Source organism: Jatropha curcas, chromosome 4 (assembly GCF_041381405.1).
Source record: "Jatropha curcas cultivar XTBG-Jc1 chromosome 4, XTBG_Jcur_1.0, whole genome shotgun sequence".
In the NCBI taxonomy this organism is placed as follows: domain Eukaryota; kingdom Viridiplantae; phylum Streptophyta; class Magnoliopsida; order Malpighiales; family Euphorbiaceae; genus Jatropha; species Jatropha curcas.
In genome coordinates, this window is record NC_143154.1 from 4906989 (window position 1) to 4921075 (window position 14087).

Below are 14087 nucleotides of genomic sequence, written 5' to 3' on the forward strand. Positions count from 1 at the left end.
ATTAAGAAAATTAGAGGCAATATGTGTATGGAGTAAATTTGAAATGGTATTATATTAATTAAGGAAATTAGATGAATTATTTTTATGGAGTAAATTTGAGGATTTTATTGTGGATTTTATTGTGTTAAATAATATTTTGAAAGAATTTAATTTGGAGAATATTTGTAGCCATTAGATTACAATGACTCAATCCTAGCCATCCAATGTTGAGAAAAGACTAAAATACCCTTGTGCTCAATAATTTGAGCAACCACTTTCTCTCCTTCTTCTTCTCTTTGGCGTTGGCTATCTCCTTCTTCTTCTTCTTCTCTTTGTTTTTCTTCAACTTCATCCTTAGCCAAATCCATCAAATTCAACCCATTTAACTTGATTTAAGGAATCAATCCTAGAGTTTAAAGCTTGAGAAATGATATTTGGTGAATAATTTCAAGTAATTTGGAGGACAAAGGGTGGAGCACTTCCTACCAAAGACAAGGGAAAATCAAGGCTTCAAGAGTTTGATTTAAGCTTGTTAGAGCTTATGTTTAAGGTAAGTGTTCATAAATCCTCTTACCTTGTTTAAATTTTTGATTTTGTGAAGTTTATACTATTTTGTGAAAATTGGAAATTTTATATGAAATAATTTGATTATTGAATTTTGGTGGTATACATGTGTTCTTGGGAGATTTCTAAGCATGCTTATATGTTGAATTGATGAGGAAAACACTTTCTTCTTCATCCTCCAAGAGTGGCAGAACCTATTGATGAATAAGGCCTTAAGTTTTCTTGTTATTTTTTGAGGATTTGTGATCTTAAGATGATATTTGATGAGTAGTGAGTATGTGGTAGAAATCTCTACCTTGTATATGATTTAAGTAAGCTGAAATTAGGACAAAATGTTAATGGGTGTGTTTAAGGACTGTTTTTCTATTCGTTTTATTTTCCCTCTGTATTTGAGTCCTTCATAAAAGTTGTAGGTATATTTCTTAGCTTTTCAACCCATCCTCTTGTGTCCAATTTTGATATATATAGCTCAACTTATGACTAAAACACCTAAACTGACTCTGTTGTAACGTACCACATGCAGCAATAGATTGAGTGACTATTTTGACCACCATAATGGCAAGATTAGGTGTTGAGCTCTTCATGAGATTTGTTACCCTGTGTCTTGAGATTGCCTGGTGTTGGATTGGTTTAATTTCAGTGTCTGGTTACGGAGAAATTCAATAAACATTGGACTTGGTTCTGCTGAATCCGGTCTGGACTATCAGTCTGTGTTCCTAGCTTATTTTGCCTATCTTGCAGATTTATCTGGGTTATGGTCCCTTCATAACATTTGTAGTATTTTGTCTTAGCTTTCTAATGAATCAAACATCACTCAATTTGGAGACACAGAACTTAAGTTATGTCTTAAAAACCCAGCAAAGGTCAAGATTATATTAATGCTGGAAATTTTCTATGTCTTAAATCATAGGTTTATTTGGATAAAAGTATGTATAAATCATGTGTGATGAAGTTCTCTTGATTATTTGTGTGGTTTAGCATTTACTTGACAATAAGTTTGACAAGTGTTGTAGTGGATATGTTGAAATGGATATAAATTGAAAAAGTGTGGAATTGGTTTAGATAATGCATGATGAGGGTTGAAATGGATACTTTTGTGCATAAGAGTTATGTTAGCATGCTTGATTGGAGAAGGAAATTCCTCCCCTTGGTACCACCTTAGTGTAGTAAAGCTTATTTAATTATTTTATATATATGACATAAGTATGATTATTTGATAACTTATATATGCTTAGAGTTTTAACAACGAAATGGGTATTTATGGTGTATGTGCTTTGAATGTTGAATAAGGAAAATATGATTTTATATGATAAGAAATTTCTTATGATAAATTTCATTATGACTTTAAGAAAGTTTTAAAAGAAAAGGGATTTATGATAAATTTCCTATATTAAGTAATTATGTTTAAGTATATGAGTTACTTAAGTTCTGAAGTAAGCTTACATGTATGATTTCATATGATAATAAAATGTCTATGTTCAGTAATTATGTTTAAGTATGATTCTAAAGTAAGCTTACATTATGAATTTAAGAAGACTAAAGAATAAGACAAGTTTTCTGATAAGTGATATGAAGTAAGAATTAAAACAAGGATTTTGGGCTCTAATATACTTAGTGTGAATTTGATGCGTGATTTGATTTTTATTCTGTCTGATGAGCATGCTTGGCATTTGATGCCATTCTGATAAGAAGCTATGATCATATGCTAGACACGTGGGTGTCTTCTGTTCTGTTAGGGCGGACGCGCTCTATATGTTATGAAAAGGTTGGCGACCTAAGGCCATTATGAATAAGTTATGAAAACTTATCTGCTTCTCTTTCTCCTAAGTGTATGCGAGCCCTATGGAAAATATTTGTAAGACAATTAAACGAATGAGATCATATTATTTTAGTAAACCTTACTTTGGAAATTAAGGATTATGTTATCAAATGAATTGTCAAAGCATGATATTTCGGTACATGGTATTAAATAAAGAGTATATGTATTGGTATAATAAATGTTCAAGTAATGACTTTATGATTTGAAAGAATTACATTATTATGTTATTATTATAAATTTATTTGATATTCTAAGTAAAGAACTAAAGTATTTATAGTGATTAAATGTTTAAGTAAAGGATTTATGGTATAAAGAATTAAATGATTTATGTTATTAAGTAAGAGTTTATTTGATATTTCTTTTGCTATAAATGTAAATGTATGTTGAAATTTAATGATTTTATGATTATAAATGATTTTACGAAATTTGTGTTTAAAGTAAGTTGCCATCGCAACTTTGGTAAGTATGTGAATTATGAGCACAACTGAGTTTTATACTCAGCGCGTCGATTTTTATCACGCGTAGGTTGAAGATCGTGGTTGCTACTTGAAGATTTGAAGAGCAGAAGTGACTAATTTGGTAGTAGTCGATTGAGATTTATATAATGAAGAATGATGGCATGTATAATTGTTACATTTTCAGATATTATGTTATTTGAAATATAATTGAAGTATGTAATTATAAATTATTTTGGTGTATAATTTATTTGGAGATAAGAATAAGATTTATTAAATGATTGAATATGAAATATTTGAAGTCAGTTGATATGATTAGTTCATTAAGACTTGATAGATATAATGAATGCAATTAATTGATGGATCTAAAATACTATTGAGGATTTATTCAGTTATAAAAATATAAAGGTGTTGTTATGTTATAATGAGTAATTGGAGATGTTGGAAGTTTAGAGTTTAATTGGAAGTATTTTGTATTCACATGTTTGGCGAGCTCAGTTTTTATAGGGATATTCTGATAGTATTTCTGTAGGATTTTTCCCGATGTATATATATATATATATATATAAAGATAAGAAAAGGAAATGAAATATTACTATTATAAAAAAAAAAAAATTTACTCGTGAAACTGGTGATTACTCAGTTACTTCTAATTATAAATTTTAGTTTTATGATTTATATGTTAAGTTAAGACGGTGTCTCCGGCACCAAATGTGGCATCCGCCGTCGGGTCTCTCGGGACTGGGCGGCGGGTGTTACAAGTGGTCTTTGCGAAATATACCGGTTTTCAAGACCGGAGTACTCGGTGTAAAATGTCACATTATTTAAGGAACCCTAGATACTGTCGAAGTAAAGAATCATCCAAAAACTGCCAATAATTCTACTAAAAATGTCAAACAAATGTTATGTTCTACAAAAATAGAATGCCCTTTCACTAAAAAAAAAAAAGCATTTTTGAGACCAACGAAAATTGGTCGCAATTTTGCGATGATATTGCAACCAATTGCAATGATTGGGAGAGTGAATATATGCCGATCAATTTGCGAGCAAACGGCGATATAATTTGTGACCGATAACAAATCCGTCGCTAACTATGGCGCTAATAATTCCCGCCAAGTTTAGTTTTCTGTTTGCGAAGGATTAGCAACCTATTTGCGATTGATTTGTTTTGCAACCGATGAGTTTTGTCGCAAATCGATCGCAATTTGCTCCATATTAAAACGACATTGCAGAATTAAAAATTGCGACCGATTTTGTCAGTAATTTGCGATAGACATGAAGTTAGGGCTTTATAACTTGCACAAACAGCCTCCTTCTTCTTTCTTTTCCTTCTTTCTTCTCCTCCCCCGTTTGCAGCACCATTCCTAGGCATTTGTAGCGTCGTTCCCAGCCATTTGCCGCCTTCTTCTCCGCTCTATTGCAGCGCCGGTCGCTAGAGAAGCCCTTCTCCTCTTCATTCACGGTCATTAGGTCAGGTACAAGTTGCTTTCTTTTTTTTGGTTCTCGTTTTTGTTTTTTTTTTTTTTTTTTATGGATTTCATTTTTTTGGTTGTTCTTGTAGTTGCATGGCAAAGAATTATTTGTTATTTAGTTGTTTTAGTTGTGATTCAGTTGTTAATTTGTTATAGTTGCATTGTGTGTGTTATTAAAATAAATGACAAAAGGAAAAAAAAAAAAAGAAAATCTATTGTAATGATAATTTTGGAATTTTTTATATTTTAGGCAAAATCTGATATGTAATTTAATCAATCTAATTTTATTAATTAGAGCATTCAATCAAATAATTTTATAAGTAAAGTATTCAATAGATGCAATTTTAAAATTTAAAGTGTTCAATTGATTGAAATAAAAATAAAGAGTGCCATAACACCTTTTGTAAAATTTAAATATATTTAAATAATAAAAAGAAACATAATAAATTCTCATGTTTTTTGTTATTTATTTCTAAACAATTGCCAAATTCTTAGTAAAATTAAAGTTGAAGAACTTCCTTTTGTAACGTTAGTAAAAGTAAAGTGAAAAACAAAAAATCACATCTTATTAATTAATGTTAAAAGAAAGAACTAAAAATTTTCACCTAAAGAAATGACAAATAAACATAATTGTGTAACTAAAAAAAACCATAATATAAAATAAGTGCATAAATAGAACCTAAAAATGGAATGGCTTGTCCTCATTGCTTGGAAAACACTAATGCATTTACTAAAAAATGGAGGTAAACAATGTTGGTTTGATTGTCATGGCAAATTCTCATTAGAATCTCACTCTTGGAGGAGAAATCGACAATGGTTTAGAAAGAACACGACTATTGTTGATCCCCCTCTGCCTGTGAAGTCTGGAGTTGAAATATTACAAGAAATTGAAGATCTGGGGCGAATGAGAGTTACAGAGTTAGGTGCAGAAGAGGTAAATGGAAGAATTGGCAGGAATAGCAGGTGGAAAAAGTGAAGCATCTTCTGGGATTTGCCATACTGGAGTTCACTTCTTATCCGTCATAACCTTGATGTGATGCTTGATGTGATGCATATAGAAAAGAATGTGTTTGAAAATCTGTTCAACACTGTCATGAACATTGAGGGGAAAACCAAGGATAATGCAAAAGCGAGAGCAGACATGAAGGAAATTTTTTATCGACTAGAACTCGAGCAATCTATACTTACTGATAAGTTTCCAAAGGCATGTTATTCTTTAGATAAACCCCAAAGGCAATTATTGTGCAAATGGGTCCGATCATTAAGGTTTCCAGATGGATACTGTTCAAATATGGATAGATGTGTGGACATGAGGACATACAGATTGTTTGGCATGAAAAGCCATGACTGTCATATTTTCATGCAAAGATTGATTCCTGTGGCATTCCGGGAATTATCGCCAGGGAAAATTTGGGAAGCAATGACAGAATTGAGTCTTTTTTTTAAGGAATTGACGATGACTGTTATTCGATGCGATGATATGAACCAATTAGCGCGAGAAATCCCAGTAGTGATATACAAATTGGAGCGAATTTTTCCACCCAGCTTCTTTGATTCTATGGAGCATCTGCCGGTTCATTTGCCCTGTGAATGTGTATAACAAGATCGGTACAATATAGATGGATGTATCCATTTGAGAGGTGAATCACTAACATCCCATTCTACTCATTACATATTTTATTTCAACTCAATAAGGCAAAGGTTGAGGGATCAATTTGCAATGCATATTTGGTGCAAGAAGCTTCCACCTTCTATTCACACTACTTCGAACCACGTGTTTACACCAAGCATCAGAGAGTGCCACGTAATGATGACGGAGGAGATCGAATAGAATCTGAGTTAGAAGGAAATCTAACAATTTTCACCTATCTTGGGCGTACGATTAGTAAATAATAAAAAAAAATTGACTGATGCAGAGATATGAGCGGCTCAAACCTATATTTTGTTGAATTATGAAGAGATTACACCATTTGTACAGTAAGTATAAATCTTGTAGAGAGTCTAAACCTGGTCTGGGGCTTAGTTAAATCATATTTATGATAATTTTGTTCGTTCATAAACAGGAAATATATCAAGCTTTTGTGGCTTCAAAATCCCAATTTGACTGATATGCAGTTGATGCAAAACTGGACTCTGAATTTGTAGAATGGTTCAAATGTTATGTAAGTAACTTTCTAGTTATACAATATATATGTCTACATTATTAGATCTCACTCGTGTCATTACTATTTCCCATAGGCTCGAAGCTCGGGAAGCGATATTGATAACAGATTCATTACGGATCTAGCAAAGGGACCTCTACCGATTGCTAATGCTTACTCTGGCTACTTTGTAAATGGTTATAAGTTTCACACTGAGGGTTATGGGAGAAGTAGAAAGACAATGAATAGTGGTGTTTGCATAAAGGGATCAAGCTATAGTGACGTGTCAAATGATTTTTATTGCAAATTGGTTGAGGTTTTGGAGTTAGAATATCCAGGCCTACCAATCAAGTGCACAATCTTATTCAAATGTGAATGGTTTGATCCTACGCCAAACGCTGGCATGAAGGTTCATCCTAAGTATAATCTTGTGGATATTAATCAAAGAAGAACATATACAAAGTATGAACCTTTTGTGTTGGCAATGCAAGCTGCACAAGTGTACTATGTCCCATATCCATCATTTAAACGAGATCGTTGCGATTGGATGACAGTGTGTAAAATCAAGCCTAGATCAATTGTTCATGCAGCTGAAACCAAACATTCTACTTCACTCGCAGTATCGGAGCCATTTCAAGAAGTTGGGGTTAATACGCAACCGATGCAAGTTGTTGAAGATTTAATGGATAGATTGGATGATAAAAGTGGAACTTATGTTGAAATAGGAGCATCGAATGATGAAGAGGAAGAAGATTAAATCATCATGGGTACCTTAGAAGATGAATATCAAGAAGAGGAAGAAGAAGAAGAAGAAGAAGAAGAAGAAGAAGAAGAAGAAGAGGAAGCAGATGATGATGAAGACACTTAATAGTTCGAACAATTTTAATGTTATAAATTGATAGATGTATATATAACACTAAAAAATGAAGAATTTTAATGTTATTCACTTTTTTTATACATATTTACCACATGTTCTGCAATTCATATAATTGTATACATACATATGTCGGTTCTGGTATCTGTAGTACAGATGGTTAGAGACAGGGCGTTTGATTCAGACGCGTTCGACAGTGGTTCGCGTGGAGGTTGTGGTCGAGGATACAATACACGTGGACGAGGAGGGACTATCCCTCCTCCTTCTTCGTCAGGTACATCTGGGGCTTCATCCTCTACTCAGCCTCCCGTGCTGCCATCACTTCCTTCTATTCCTTCCTCTTCTACCCCATTTCCTGGACCAGTAGAGTCTTCAATAGCTTCACAGTCACCTACTGCACCAGGTAATCACAAATGTCATTACTGTCATTTCAGTTATATATTAATTATTTATCTGAATTTATAGCATTTGTCACTTCTTTTGCAGCTTCATCAGAGCCACGTAACATGCTTAGTTTGGTAGCGGGACAGTAAGTACTTATTTACTTTTTCCTTTGTACTTGGTTTTGTTCAGATTTTGATGCTTTCATCTACTTATATTTCACTTGTGTTTTTTTTCTTAGCATATATCCATCCTCTCAAGCATCAAGGCAAATTGTGAGGATAATCGAGCTACACCTCGATAAAGAAGGATACAAATGGGATGTCGTACCACAAGAGGCGAGAGATTTTTATTGGAAAGAGTTCCAGGTACGATTTGGTTTAAGTTATATCTTCATTCAATGTTTACAATTAATCAAGCTACCTCTCTTTATTGAAATTTTATTTTTCATTTTTGCAGAAGCATTTCGTATGGGAAGAGGCAATTACAGTTATGCTAAAAGTGGCTTGGGAGAAATTATGTGCTCTACAATATGCTGACTTCACCTATAGGATGCGAAAAAGCGGTAAGAAGCAGTGCGTGTCTCAAGAGATATGGGAGATCTAGCAAAAGGCTTGGGAGGATCCTGCATTCAAGAGAAAGCGTGAGATATTTGCACAAAACAGGCACAGTGAAACTGACGGTGATGGAGCAAGACCTTCTCGACACACAGGCGGATCAATATCTGCTATAGAGACATCTCGATTATTAGTGAGTCAACTAGTCACAGTTACAAAACTGATAATGAAATGACACTATATTAATATTCATGCATAAAAATTCATTACAGGCTGAAAAATATGGTCGTGAGCCCACATCGATGGAGGTGTTTACTTACACTCACACGAAGGGCCATGATGGAAATACATTTGTCGACAGAGGTGCAATGGGCATTAATGTAAGTAACAATGAAGAATATTTACATTTACGTTCTAGTCGTTGCTTACGTGTACAAGTTCAATATAATAAAGCTTGCAACTGCATTGATTAATTAATTTATTATTTTCAGGAGAACTATAGTACAGCTCGTGAGCGTCTTGTTTCTTCTCAGACTGAATCTGAAGCTAAGTCAAGAATTGATGAGTTAGCACTTTATCTGGAGGCTGCAGGAGGCGAAAAGAAGAGGAAAGTATATGGCATTAGGTCTCATGCATCACAGTTTTACTGCGGCTCAGCATGTAACGCTTCTGTAGCCAGCTCAAGACCACAGCCCCAGCACAGTGCCGAGGAGTTTACTGCATTACGGGCTCGTGTTGATGAGCAGGAGAGACAGCTTGCAGAGCTTAAAGCGCATGTCATGCAACTGTCCGGTGAGCCTGGTGCAGGTACTTCTTCCTCTGACCCTGCGCCTGCTATAGATTGAGATATTTCAATAGCTCAGCAGCAACCATTACCGTCTCGTCTTGATCCCAATACTGCAAACGATACCTTGGTTACTCCTGCTGACACTACGACACATCCAACAGGTACTCCTCTCGGTGATAGGACATTGGATCGTGTAGATAACCAACCTCGTAGATTTGATTTTGGACCTTTTTAGCTTTTTATGGTTTTTTCATATTTTGTACAATAAATTACATTAACAATTACATTTTTATATTGTTATTTTGTTGTGATTTTGAGATATATATATATATATATATATATATATTTATTTATTTATACCGGTTTTCACAGGTGCAGAAAATTATGATTTTTAGTATTATTAAAATTTTTTTTAATTGTATATTTGCGACGGATTTGCGACCGAACTACAATAAATATATAACGAACAACTTTCAACATTTGCGACCGGTTTGCAACCACATTTAGTAAATTGCGACAGACACAATCTGCGACCCATTTGTGATAGAATTTCAGAAGGAAGACACGATCAACTTTTGTGATCAATATTTATATTTTTGCGACCGATATTTAGGTTGCAAATTAGCGACTGATTAGTAATTCGGTGGCAAAAAATTTTGCGATGAGCACTTTTGCGACTGATAATAATCGGTCGCTGATGGTATTTAGCAACCGATTTATTACATTTTGCGACCAATTTGTCGATCGCAAATAAGCGAATTTTTTGTAGTGTTTGGAACAACCATTTGGTTTGAAAGTAAACCAAGAAAATTTCGGAGAATCTCATTTAACCATCTTGATAATATATCTATTGTCATCGGTGCAAATATAGAAATAGTCTTCTTCAGACACATTGACTATAGTGATTTTTAAGGAAATGATAATAGAAGTATTTAATGGAAAAATGCAAATCCAAGTTTGACTTGCTTTGCTACCTTCAAATCTTAAGTGAAAGGGAAGAGAGAAAATCTATATTATGAGAAACAAAGAAATAGAAACTCTAAGCAAGGATAATCAAATTCTCATCCAACATATATGATATAGTAAGTAGTATTATGAATAATCACATAATTAATTTATTACAATTAAAGAAACATAAATTTTTATTCTTAATTTTGTATTTCGTTTTTACCATGTACTAATCCTAGGTGTTTTCCTTAATGGAGCAACTAATCTGAAGTTTATCTTCTAAAACTTATTTTAAATCAAAATAAATATCTAATATTAAGGATCAAATTGAAAAAAAAAAAAAAAAAAAATGAAACCACTAGTCATGCGTTCTCCCTTGCATTCTCTTTCTCATGCAATTTCTTTACCTTTCTTTATCATGCAAAAGAAACATATACAAACACCTGTACTGCATGTATACCATCTATATATATATATATATATATATATAAAGAAGAAGAAATAGCAAAAATATAATTCGTTCTTGTATAGTTTCTATCTCACTAACAGCCTTGCATGTTGGGTCGGAAAGCATTGTGCAGCCAAGGATGACTTGCCGGCTCTCTATTTGTTTCTATATTACGAAGGAGTTGGCAAGTTGTTCTTGGCTACATGTTTCTTTCTGCTCCTCAAGCTAGGCTAATGGTGATTAATACTTTATCAATCTCTAAGAAATACTCCGCATAATACATTTTTATTTTTTATTTTTCAACGTAATTTGACTATAAAATCTCTTAAATAAGAATTGTGAACAGATGCATTTCTTAAATTTTTTTTATTGCCATTCACAAAAATTATGCAGAAAAGAAAAGAAAGACAATTTTTTAAGGATTTGATCAATTAGCACTTAACTAACAATTAAATGGGCTTTAATTCATCTTTAGAAATAATTTTATTATGTGAAGAAAATAATGGAGAAAATCAGACTTTCTAATCTGATTAATGTGCAAATTGATTCATTATTTATGGAATTACAAATACAATTCCTTTGATAATTTGAAGAATTGTTTTATTTTTATGATCAATATCATATGAAGAGAAAATTAAGAAGAATGCTATTATTTATTGGTTACAGGTTGCTTGCTATTGGATTAGTAACTCCAGGCTTAGCGTCAGGTTTTCTACTCTAAAATTTGTTATCTTGAAAAATAGTTTGAAATGGAATCCTTTATCTTTAATATCCTTTCTAATCAAATTAATATCAACACAAAAGCAAAGTATGATCGGAAAAAATTTTTGAAGGGAAATTTAAATAAAAAAAAAGTTAATAATAGATCTTTATTCTTTGAGAAACAAAAACCAAAAGCCAGAAATAATAACTATATATACCAAACTGGTTAATTGTCATTTTCATCATCATCATCTTCATTTTCCACAGTTTGCTCTTGTTCTCTATCCACCACTACTGCACTTTCCTTAGCCTTCTCTTCATCATTTTCTTTCTTTTTCACTTTGAGGAATTGAATTAGCTCAACAAGCACAGTCTCTGGTTCATCACTTCTCATAAGCTGCTCTGCAACTTCAGCTGGGGTGACTTGCGTTGTAGAAATGAATTCCTCAATCTCTTGAAACAAGAAATGATCATTAATCCCAACGTAATTAGAAGCAAGAAGCCTAAATCCACATGGGGTGCAATAAGACATGTGAACATGAACATCCATGCGCCCAGGCCTTAACAATGCTGGGTCCAGCTTTTCTTTGTGATTCGTAGTTAAAACTATAATTCTTTCATCTCCGCAACTTGACCAAAGTCCATCTATAAAATTCAGCAATCCTGATAATGTCACCTGTCGAAGTTCATAACTACATAAGTCTGCAAGATAACCAAATATTTCTCCCTCCGTCCCATTTTGTTTGCAGTTCGACAAAATACACATATTAAGAATTTAGTCAGACAAATTATTTTATCCTTCTTTACCCTCAATAACTCATTAAGATATTAATAAAAGTCTTTCATTTAATAAATTATGTGAAAAATAATTATTTAAATATACAAATTTAGAAATTTTGCAAATATTTTGAAACATTCAAAAAGGAATATCAAGCGAACAAAATGGGACGGAGGGACTATATTTATTCAGTTTTTCATATATATTTTTAAAAGCAAAAATTGAAAATATTGATTTTGAGATACAAACTATTGTTTATTATGTTAAAGCAAAGAAAAGAAGAGATTTTAACCTAAAAAAATGGAAAATTAGAAGCATATTTACCTTCTTTTTTGGGGAAGAACGATGGTCAGATTGTTCATCACTTGCTTCAGCCAATCGATCCTGCAACTCAAGGCTACAATCAATATCTTCAACCACCAAAATCGACCGATTCCCAGTAGAAATAAGCAATCTTCTCAGCTGAGAATTGGAGGTCAACTCAGTCAACTCCAAATCATATATATCAAAATTCAAATAATTCGCCATTGCAGCAATCAAGCTTGATTTTCACGTCCCAGGCGGCCCATACAGCAAATACCCTCTTTTCCATGCCTTCCCCACTCTTCTGTAATAGTCTTTCCTTTTTACAAATCTTTCAAGATCTTTCATGATTCTATCTTTAACTTGGTTTCTAAAGCAATCGTTTCAAAAGTCGCCGGATGATCAAGTTTCACAGGTATCCAGTCATTCATATCCTCACAGTCTAGTGTAAAAATCTTTAAACTCTTCTTTTCTTGAGCTATAGATTTTGCTTCTTTAATCATATAAGGAAAATAAGATTCAAGAACCATTTCTTTTTGTTTCATGGGAAAACTTACCTCAAAAGACCTGATTTCTGATCTTAAACTGGAATTTTGATCAGAAGGATGATAATAGTTTTTTGATTGAACTTGTTGGCAAACGAAAACCCATTTGAACTTAACACCTTGAAAGACATCTATGATTTCTTCATTTCTTTCCATTTTGAATGTAAAATTCTTTTCTTTTTTAGATTTGCTTACTTTGAATCTTTGTGTTGATGGAGAAATTTTGCTACCCAAATAAGTCTCTGCAGCTTTAAACATTTGGTTGCGTCCGAAACCGTGAAATTCATCAATGACAATTGTGATCTGGGAAGAGAAACGATTGAAGAATTTGCGAATATTAAAGAAAAAGTAGTCATGGAATTCACGGGGTAAAAGATCTTGAGCTACTGATCGCGCAAGCATCACCGTGGCTGCCACAGAGGCTGCCGTGGATAGGACAGTCTTTGCTGTGGCTAGATTGGTTTCAGCTGAAGACGAGGCCATCTTGTTTTGGTATGAGATTGCAGAGATGTTAATATAAATGGAGCAGGAAGGAAGATGAAGTAAAACTAGAGATTGCAGAGATGTTAACTGTCATCCTGACTTTATATAGTAACAGAAAGGAAAATATTTGCCTACATTTGGATTCTTCCTGGATTCTTCATGCATGACCTTTCCTGGATTCTTCCTATGACTGTGTTTGGAGTTGGAAGCATTAATTTTTTATTGTTTTAATTATGAACTATATGGGGAAGGGGATAGGAAACTTGGATTTGAAACTGATAACCAATGCAGAAATATAATATGATTAAGAACTCGTTTGGTATAATTACTTTATGAAATTTATTTGAAATTTTTTACTTTTTCTGTTAAATAAAAATATTTGCATAAAGATTAAATTTTATAAGGTTTAGTATAAGTAAACCAAAGTTTGTCATTATTCTATAATTTAAATTTATTTTTAGAGAATAATAATTTTAAAAATGCTGAATAAGAAGTGTTACTAAAATTCTGTTTGTCTCCGTAACTTGCTTTTACAATTTTACAGTGTTTGGAGTATTAAAAAAAATAAGTTAATGATAAATAAATTAAAGGAAAATGATCTTTCTTCTTTTTGCGGGAAAACATTTTCCTAATTTGTTTCATAACCCAAAACATATCTCTTTGACCCACCAAGGAACTCACCACTTGAAGAAATGGAATTGTAGACCATGACAGTCTCTTTGGCGGTGTAAAAAAAATGTGCCAAGTGACTCTTTTTGATGGAAGGGCAACAAATCTATCCCATGGTTTTCTTCTCTCAAAGACCTAATCCAAATTATGTTAAAATAATTAAAGATCTTAGAATAGGGTAC

The 14087-nt window shown here is 32.9% G+C and overlaps 1 long non-coding RNA gene and 1 pseudogene across 2 annotated transcripts; one reads left to right on the top strand and one right to left on the bottom strand.

Annotated features, from left to right (window-relative positions):
- Window positions 1-216: 216 nt before the first annotated feature.
- LOC149496741 (uncharacterized) lies at window positions 217-3110 on the top strand. Its single transcript, XR_016320429.1, has 2 exons — window positions 217-529; window positions 2888-3110. It is a non-coding gene; the product is annotated as an uncharacterized LOC149496741 (long non-coding RNA).
- Window positions 3111-11269: 8159 nt separating this feature from the next.
- Window positions 11270-13414, bottom strand: LOC105650495 (AAA-ATPase At3g50940-like; annotated as a pseudogene). Its single transcript, XR_016320542.1, has 2 exons — window positions 12230-13414; window positions 11270-11803 (listed from the first exon to the last, which is right to left on the bottom strand). The product of XR_016320542.1 is annotated as an AAA-ATPase At3g50940-like (transcript).
- Between the last annotated feature and the right edge of the window lie 673 nt (window positions 13415-14087).